The sequence below is a fragment of the Ctenopharyngodon idella genome, chromosome 2 (assembly GCF_019924925.1).
Source record: "Ctenopharyngodon idella isolate HZGC_01 chromosome 2, HZGC01, whole genome shotgun sequence".
Lineage (NCBI taxonomy): Eukaryota > Metazoa > Chordata > Actinopteri > Cypriniformes > Xenocyprididae > Ctenopharyngodon > Ctenopharyngodon idella.
In genome coordinates, this window is record NC_067221.1 from 5,484,718 (window position 1) to 5,495,042 (window position 10,325).

General features: G+C 38.2%; 1 long non-coding RNA gene across 1 annotated transcript in view; it reads left to right on the top strand.

Annotated features, from left to right (window-relative positions):
• Positions 1-177: 177 nt before the first annotated feature.
• Positions 178-10,325, top strand: part of LOC127494111 (uncharacterized) — a 15,953-nt gene continuing 5,805 nt past the window's right edge. The window contains exons 1-2 of the long non-coding RNA XR_007924806.1: positions 178-312; positions 530-642. This is a non-coding gene — a long non-coding RNA (uncharacterized LOC127494111). The remainder of the gene's footprint in view (positions 313-529; positions 643-10,325) is intronic.

The following is a 10,325-nucleotide window of genomic DNA, read 5'->3' on the forward strand; positions in this document are numbered from 1 at the left end:
CAAAAGATTCATGAAGCTCAGAAGCTTCATGAAGCAGTGTTTTGAAATCGGCCCATAGATATTGTTAAAAATTCTTTATTTTGTTTTTTTTGGTGCACAAAAAGTATTCTTATCGCTTTATAATATTAAGATAAAACCACAGAACTCACATGAACTGTTTCAAATATGTTTTTAGTACCTTTTTGGATCTTGAGAGGTGCAGTAACATTGCTGGCAATGGAGGCCTCGCTGAGCCATCGGATTTCATTAAAAATATCTTAATTTGTGTTCTGAAGATGAACGAAGGTCTTACGGGTGTGGAACAACATGAGGGTGAGTAATTAATGACAGAATTTTAATTTTTAGGTGAACTAACCCTTTAAGTTGAATACAGAAGGCGGTCTGGCGGAAGCTAGATGTTTTAGTTTATAACGTGTTAAATATGGATATTTTTCTTAACGCTTCGCTTCATAAGGACTTTATTAACGCCCCGGAGCCATGTGGAGTACGTTTATGATGGATGGATGCACTTTTTTTGATTTTCAAACAGGTGGTTTCCGTGCACTGCCATTTTAAAGCTTAGGAGCATCAGGGTGATTATTAATAACTCCAGTTGTATTCGTCTGAAAGAAGAAAGTCATATACACCTAGGATGGCTTGAGGGTGAGTAAACCATGGGATGATTTTAATTTTAAAGTGAACTAATCCTTTAATACATCCTTGCTTAATAGAATTTACCAACCCCAAACCTTTGAATTGCAGTGTAAATGCTAATACTGTGAACAAATTGAAAATTATTGTAAAGTATTATTGTAACACTGCATGGCAGGAGCCTAAAGGACTATCATTATTCACACACCACAAGGAGGCAGGCTTTCAACAAATCTAAATCTACAAGTCACATGCTTCTGCCTCTTAGACTTCCCTTTGAGTCCAGATGAAGGTTAAAAAAGCAGCTCCTTTACCTCAGTTTTAAGCAACAAAACAAAATAATGCTTTTCTGAGTGTCTGTATAGGCTGATTGTGTTCCTCATGCAGCTCCTGATTGGTTGTGTGAGGAGGAAGGTGTTTTGTTTCACTTCCAAACTCATTATCTCTGAAACCTATTGTTGGCTGGTTACGTATTGCACATGAGAGCAGGTAAATATACTGCCTCGAATGTTCACACCCTGTCTGTGTCTCAACTCCCACCCTTCTATTTTTATTGCATTGTTAGCTGCTTCCTCGCACTATTGCTTAGTCTTCCTTCTCTCTCTCGCTTCCATCCATCCCCATGCTCGGTCTTTGACGTCCTTCCTGTTGAGCTCAGCAATGGTCCTCTGTAATTAGCGCCCTGGTGGCTGAGTGGAGCATTTTTCCGGCCTGATGCAACACGCTCTGCATAGGGCAGCTGAACTGGGTCGACCCTCCTGTGCCCACACACAGCCCAGCCCAGCAGCGCTCCTTTTCGTAAGCTTCTACACTAGATGCTTTCAGAGGAATTACTTGAGTCTGTTGCAGATGTTACATTTCTTGATGAATGAAAAGTCGCTTTTAGTACTTAACCAAGTACCCAACTTGAAATCCATTTCCCAGAGTTCATTTTTCCTGGGAGTTTGTGTGTCAGACAGATTGGAAACTCACTTGTTGCATCATTCTTTTCCAAATTTTAGAATTTGAGTCACTTTTTTTGGGCCAAAATAAAAGTTCTTCAGAAGTGGGTTTGGTTATCAGTGCGGTAATTCACAAACCACACGGCAGCTGGACCACATATAGGGCACATGGGAATAAGTCTTAAAGGAATATTCCAGGTTTAGTTCAAGCTGTCGACAGCATCTGTGATTACCACAGAATTACTTTGGCTTGTCTTTCGTTTTATAAAAATAAGCAAAAAATTGCATTTACAGTAACGCATTTACAGTGGAGGTTTATGGGGCATGGCATTTACACTGGGATAAATGCTACAGTACTATTCAGAGTATAGCCACACTACTTAAACATGTCTTTAACATGTGACTGCTGTGATAAAATCAGTTCATAACCTTGTCTAAACAAATATGCAATTCTTCAATTCCTGTCATGGCTAATGCTGGTAAACCCTAAAACTTTTGAGCAATGTGCACTGATACCAGAAAGTACATCCACACACGTAATTCAAGTCCATAATGCATAAGCAGATGTTCATCCACCTAGAGCATTACTGCCAGTGCTAAAAAAGATGAATTAAACAACTTTACAGCTACAATAACTCTTTGTAAAGAAGAGACAGATATAAGCTATTAAATAAAAATACTCATTGCCCCCTGTACTTCCATTGTAAGTGTATTACTGTCAAAGCATACAAATCAATCTTCAAAAAAGGTCTTTTTTAAAAAAAAAACAATCTTTTCAAAAATGATGTATACATATTTTTGAGTCATGAACAATATGTTTAAACAAGTTTCAGTTGTTGAACAACATTTCAAAGTGTTTAAATTCATTTTTTGACTTTTTATGTCAGGCAGTACAATCAAATAGTAGCAAAGACTATCGCGTCCCAAATGACGCACTACACTATGTACTTATGCACTATGTACTCAGCCATGTAGTGCGTGAATTGTATAAGGTTATTTTGTCATTTAACAACGGAGTCTGATACCCCCTCCCCCTCCGATACGTAACTAAAGCTGTGACAATTGAGTGCATGAAGTGTCCAACATTCCACACTTCGTTTTTGCCCGTTAATTTAGTGTATCATCCGGGTATTTAAAGTGTACTTTTTCTTTTTTGAAATTTTCAGTGTGAACCATAGACTGTAAAAAAATATGGACGTAGTGTCCGTCACCCGTAGATTTCTGAAGAGCATTTTTGAAGCGAAAATGAGGCCGCTGCCATCTTAGCAGCGCGTCACTCCTGGATAACTGAAAATGGCAAAGAGGCGGGACATGATTGGAACTGAGGCCCGCCTAGCTCGATGTGATCATGTTATCAGGCTAAGAAGCTATCTATCTATCTTAGATACTATCTAAAATATTAATAAAAAAAAAGTTATATCATTTGAAAGTTCTAAATGTTTACTGTCAATCTATGGTGTCTTTTTTACGATTTAGATGCTCCTGCACCAGTAATATTATAATTTGTGTCGGGTGTGCAAATAACAACATGAAAAATCAAACGGGACTTCATACCTTTATAATGAAATAGAGATCGCGAGATGAATCCGATCCGTTGCACTTGGGTAAAATGTCCATGAGTGTCCATTGAAAAACAAAAAACAGCACTTTTTGTCCACAAAAGCGTTAAATCCATGAAATATTGATATATTATCCATTGTTTGCATCACATTTCTTCTGAATGATCTGCTCTCTCATCGTTCTTCAAGAAATTATGCAACCTGAGCAGCGTTTATGTTGTAAAACTGTATATGATTGTATATATCTCACAAACAAATGAGTCCGCGTCCAAAGTATAATTTTTCAAAATGCAGCAGTTAAATATCCAAGCAGTGCTGTCGGAGTTTTATCCTCCCGCCATTGTCACTGTAGTAAATCTCAGACTCAGGAACAAAACTTTTAGCCAATGTCACGATCCAACAACATGTGTTCTGTTTATATTCCGCATGCGTGCACATGTACACAGATGCACATCTGTCTCGAGTCTCGACCATTAACGCAGCAAGCCATATTATAAATTCAGCAGCTGGAATTAGCTGAGGTAACATGACGGCTCACAGACAGCAGCGGCAAGCCTGTCACTCAAGTGACCACGCCCTTAATTATGCAGAACTTTAAGGCTTAATATCATTTAAACGGATGAGTTATAAAAAAATTCACCCCCTCAGAGTTGTCATGAAGGGCAAAATTAGCAGTATAGACAAAAACCACAATTTGATCCAGGCTGTTTTTCTGCTGTAAAGTTGGCCATTTTAACATGGGACTCAATGAGATTCTGCTCTCTTTTGGAGGCTGGCCCTAGCGGCCAGTCGATGAATCGCAGTTCAAGTCACTTCCGTGTAGGCTTCAAGAGAAACCGGGGGAGGTTACCGCTTGGTGTGAACACACTACTTGCACTATTTATACTTAAAAACATCATAGAATAGTGCATAAGTATGCAAATTGGGACGCACAAGACTGTTTAGATGAATGGGAGAAACTGCAACGCGCAATATGGCGGAATACGTCCCACTTTGTAAGTAAAAGAGCCAATCGCTGATTGATAAAGTCATTGCGTCACTGCAGCTGCCGTTAGAAGCTCCGGTTCCCATAGAAACCTGAGACTCGTGATTAGGACTGCACATGCGCATTGGCTCGTCTAGCATGAAAAATAAGCTTTTATAACGCTGTTTGAGCATAAGAAACAACATTTATGGGACAGTTCGTGTCAGATTTTGTTGCTGATTTGAAATGTTATTTAATTGTGAATTCGCCTAGAAGTTTTTGAGATTTCAGGATTCCACCATTCAAATAGATAGGACTTGGTCTTGGATGCCCGAAATAGCTTTCCTCGAAAGGGACTTTGGTTGTAGTTGTACCACCTGACATGGTAAGTGTACCAACCTACCAGGGGCGTTTCCTCCGAGGAGGCAAGGGAGGCAGTGCCTCCTCAAAAAAACTGGATGGGAAAATAATCGATATTACAAAAATAAAACAACGCAAATGTTACAAAATTTGACATTAAAAAGTGTAAAAGTCACTCGTTTTTCTAAAGAAATACTGTCAAACAGCGACACCCGCAGGTGAAGTTACAGGGGGGAGTCTGCGTCTCTCTGCCTCCCTTCAGCTCATAGAAATAAAGCAGAGCCTCTATAGAGTACCTCAGGAATGACGTGTTTTTGTAGGCAAAACCCGGAAGCGAGTTAGCATTTTAGGACTTCCGGTTCCATTGACCTAAAATCTATGGGTTTTTTGAATGGGTTTTTCCTAAATCGCCTGAAATAAGGTCTGTGGTTAACAAGTATTCATACACAGCGCAGATCATAATCAGCGAGCATGTTTTTAAATAAAGTTGTTTTCTAAATAAAGTTTGAGGAAGCTTGGTGGTGGTGGTGACGTTGATCCGCGACCATGGTGTGCTGTAGACCGTTTATAGCCTACTGTTAGCTTTTTATATCTGACGACTTTATTTAGGCTTCAAAATGTATAAATGTTGTGTTAACTTGTAAAGATTATCTTGATAGACAAAACGTGTAAGTGTCATAACCCTTTGTTAAACACAGAGCTTATTTTTTGCAATTTTCCAAAAGTCTGTGGGAAAAATGCATTGGCTTTCGATCGAGGGAACCCGTGCACCGCTAACTTCCGGGTTGGCCTACAAAAACACGTCATCCCTGAGGTACTCTATAGCGTGCGGTGGGTTTAGTGGGGGGTAATTGAGAATGAATGGGGAAAAGTCATGTGAGAGGAGGCAATGCCTCCTAATCGTGTGATTAATCCCACCTCTTGTTTTCGTGCACGTTCTCGTCGAATCGGACTGAATGAAGTGATGGCGTTAATGGGAAGATTAATTAAAAAGTAAGTAAACAACTGTCACTTACATATCACCGCTTTGTGTCATGTCAAAGTCAAACTCGAAATGGCATGAAAACATGATAACTGGGGGGGGTTTTAGTGAGCAATCAGCGTGGTGAAATTAAAGGTACATCTTCGTGTCTGTGACCACTGACCAGTGTTAACAAGCTTGATGACTGCTGAAAATAAATTGACTATTAAAAAGAAAAGCTGAATATTAGTTTATAAATAATATGCTGTTTAAATTGTTTCTGCCTTTAGTTATTATTTTGGAATAAATGTAAAAATGAGTAAAAACACTGACTTGATTAAATTTATACTTAAAAATAACAAAATAGAATTGTATTTGGTCTCTCTTTTTATGTAATGTTAACTTAAAATGTGTAACAGGGACATAAATGAGGACTTTGCCTCATTTTAAAACACCACCGCACACCACTGCAACCTACCCATACTTGAAATGAGCAGTTTTTACCAGTATTTGAGAAAGATATTCACACCTTTTCATTCTGCTACAAGGATCAGTTGTGGTCCTCTGGATGATGCATTATTATGTTTACTGGTATTATCTTGTCAATTCATAATAAAAGTGCCATGTTTGCAGTTGTGCCACCCTGACATTCAAATTGTTGGACAAAAGTTTTTCAATTATCTCAACAGCTTTAAAACTACTGATATTTATAAAATTTGTTTATATGAAAGGTTTCAAACCTAGTCTTTAGTTTTTAACTTATTTATTAATAAACCATTTTAAATAATATTCTCATCTGTTCATTTGTTCGGACAGTTGCACCACCTGACATTTTTTGGGGGTTTAAGATAACAAAACATAAAATAATATGTATTCAAATGTACTAAAAATGAATTCAAACTAAATAGGTTTTATAGAATAAAGTGATGTATGTCTTGAATTTATCAAATAAAGGAAATAATGAACTTGGACACAAAAATATGCACGTCATGTCATTGACCCTTTTACAAGTTGAGAGAAAATTTATTTCCACTACAAAATGAAAGAAAATTACAAAATCTACACGTAGCTCCATATGACAACAGTTCAGACCCGTCTATCAAGCTTTATTAAATAAATTTAGAAAAATTAAAACCTAGTCCATGTGCTTTGTGCAATATATTCACTACTTGTTTCACTAAACTTACAAACCTCACAAGATTCAATTTAATTGTCACCAGGTTTTGTTGTTACTGAAAATGTTTATGGAATATTTTGCACTAATACTTTTGTCCTTTTTTTAATCTGGACAGCTGCTGTCATTATAAACTCTCACTGTATGGACAAGCGGAGCATATACATTCTTCAAAATGTTTTTTTATCTTCTAAAATAACAGCATACAGGTTTGGAACGATATGAGGGTGAATAAATAATGACAGAATTATCATTTTTGGGTGAACTATCCCTCTAACTTTTTTGAACCTAAAAAAAAACCTCTAAGGAAAGCAGGGAAAAGAACAACTGTGCATTTTGTCCTAAATCTCACACAGGTCGGGTAATGTAAGGATAGCGTTCTCCCCCACTGCCCCGGCCCTCAGATCAGGCTACACTACCACATCCTGTCAGTCCTGTGATAACTGCTGATGAATGAGCAGTGTAAACAGATTTTAAGCAATCTTCAGCAGACGCCCCCTTCCCACCGCACTGCCTTTTGTGTCCAGAAGTTGGAGAAACTAACCACAAGTCTCCTTTTTCAAAGCCCCCCTCTGATGTGGCATCTCAGAACTACTTTTAACCTCTTTTCTTTCTCTCACTGCCCCCAAAGCCGCTTGGTTCAAGCTGTAAAAACTCAAATTCTTCATGCGAAAATTCTGCTTACAGCACAAAAGCTGGAAACCGCTGCTTTTCAGACGTTTTACGAACACGTTTAGAAAGAATCAAACTTTCTTGTATTTGTGCACGTTTCTCATCCGTTTCCTTTGCTTTGAGTTAGACTTTGATGACATGGATTTATATATGAGAACCATATGTGGTTTAGTGTTGGAGGAGGGGCGACGGGATCTAATGCAAGTCAACCTGACAAGAACAGAGGGAGCACTGGGGAGAAAAAGAAAAATATTAAAGACAGACAAGGAGGGGAACATATACCTCATGCTTCTGATGTGGCAGTCCAGTCATTAAAGTCATAAGGTGAAGAAAGAGTCCAGTTAACTGTTGCAGGCCTAAACTGAAGCAGGGGGGTTTCCTGGAGGATGTGACTGGGTCAGAGTGAGGGTAGCAGGGTTTGGTGCAGTAGGTAGGGTGGGGGAGGGTAAAAGACTGATTCAGCAGCTCCTGGTGGGGAGTCTTTTCCTGCCCAGTTTGGAAGTGTTTGCCTTATAAAGGAGGAGGGAAAGAACCAACACTATGAGTTTAGAAATGTTGATTGTTTAACTTCCTATAACCTGTTTTTCCCCCCACAATCTTGTCTGGAACGGCGGAAAAAAAACTCTCTCACCACACCCTGTCTTAAGTGTACTGTAGACGATATGTTTCCCATAGCTCAACACGTTAATGCAGGTGCCTCTTTTCTTTTATGCACATTTCTAGCACACTCAGCATTTCCTAACTAGATTTATTCTGTACTGGCATGTAAGAAAATGCAAACCCTCAGGAAAACAAGTATAATGTGTTTGATTAGTAACGGAACATATATGATGTGTTTGCATCATCGCTATTGCGGTATAGCTGAAATATGTTCTAGGTAGGATTTTATTTAATGGTTTTGATAGAAGTGCTCACCAATGCTGCATTTATTTGATTAAAATACAGTAAAAACAGTAGATTTATGGTGACAGTTGAATTTTCAGCATCATTACTCTAGTCCTCAGTCACATGATCCTTCAGAAATCATTCTAATATGCCAATTTGCTGCTCAAGAAACATCTCCTCTCCATGTTAAAACCATTTGTGCTTGCTTAATATTTATGGAAACCATTATACCTCTTTTCAGAAGAACAGCATTTATTTGAAATAGATTTATGTAACATTAAAAATGTCTTTACTGTCACTTTTGATCAATTTAATCTGTCCTTGATGAATAAAAGTATTAATTTCTTTCAAAAAAAAAAAAAAAAAAATCTTACTGAACCCAAACTTTTGAATTGTAGTGTTCTTATGGAAATGTATTTACTCAAGAGAGCTTCATTGTAGCTGTTGTATATAGGTGTTAGAAAGCCCATTGGAACAGAATGACACATGATTTGCTGCTTTATGGCTTGATGAAACTAAAACCATGTGTATCCTACATTAAGACTTGTATTTTTCATGTTAATTTACATCCTGTACAGGCCAGAAAGCACAGGCTGTGGAAAAACATGTGTTTGCATTTAGGAGCATCACATTCACATACCCTATATTTATTCCACATTTTCCCCTTAACATAGGAATCTTCTTTTTTTCCCCCTATCACTATTAACAGATCCTTTTAAGTGTGATAACCTTAAAATGGTTAGCATAATGGCTAAAAATAGATTGGGCTAATCACTATTGTGGTCCAGGTTTGATTTTGTTTTCCCTGAAAAGATTAGATTTTTTAATGAGGTAAAATAGCCAAGATGTCCCCTTGGCTATTTAACCTCTATAAAGGGGACCTATTATGCAAAATTCACTTTTACATGGTGTTTGAACATAAATGTATGTTAGCAGTGTGTGTACACAAAAACCATATAATGATAAAAATCCACCCACTCCTTTTTTTTAATCCCCATAAAACCTCAATAGTCTCATAGAACAAGCCATTTTAATTTTCTGTACAGTGTGACATCACATTGTTCAGGCCCCGCCCACAACTGTCTGCCGCGTTAGCATAAGCTGCAACCAAAATTGAATACTTCTCTACTATATAGTACACGAAAAACAGTATGCGAACAGAGTAGTACGTCCGAATTCATAGTATTCGAAAAACAGTAGGAGAAAAGTACCCGGTGAGATTCTGAAGTGTGCATACGATGGACATCTTACTATCCCATGAGGCCACGGGAGAGAATTTGTGAATGGAGTTGAAGGGGCGTAACTGACGCTGGTAGGTCATGTGACAGCGACAACATGGCGGATGTAGTATGTCCGAATTCATTCATACTTCACGCATTCGTACTATATAGAACATACGTTTTCTACAGTCATGAAGTAAATTTAAATTCAAATGTAGTACATACTCAACAGTACTCGATTTCGGACACAGCTATAGTTTCAGTTCATTCGGCAGCCATATTTGCAACACCTCCGGGCAGCTTTTTCAGGCATCCAAGACTAAGTCCTATCTATTTGAATGGGGGAATCCTGAAATCCCAAATACTGCTTGGCAAACTCACAATTAAATAACATATTTCAAATCAGCAACAAAATCTGACATGAACTGTCCCATAAATGTTGTTTCTTATGCTCAAGTAGCGTTAAAAAAACATATTTTTTCAGCCCAGACGATCCAATGCGCATGTGCAGTCCTAAGCGCGAGTCTCAATTTTCTATGGGAACCGGAGCTTCTAACGGCAGCTGCAGTGACGCAATGACTTTATCAATCAGCGATTGGCTCTTTTACTTAGAGGGCGGGACGTATTCCGCCATATTGCGCATTGCACTTTCTCCAATTCATAACTAATAGGAGTGAACCGTCTTTCTATATAGTCTTTGGCCTCGACGCCAGAGCAGCTGTAGTGTCTTGTAAGCGATTGAGGCGTTTTGTTGTTGGATGTAAGAGCGAACATAACAGTCTTAATTTACTCCTGACATCTGAGCCACTGAAGATGCAGTGATAGTTTTATTTTTGAAGGGAATGCGCCACAGATCTAATATACACATGCGATTTCTGTCTCTGCTGTTTACGTTCACAGACATAACCAACTGTGTTTGTGAAGTGTGTATTTGACAGTTTAAACACAGTAAGACATGA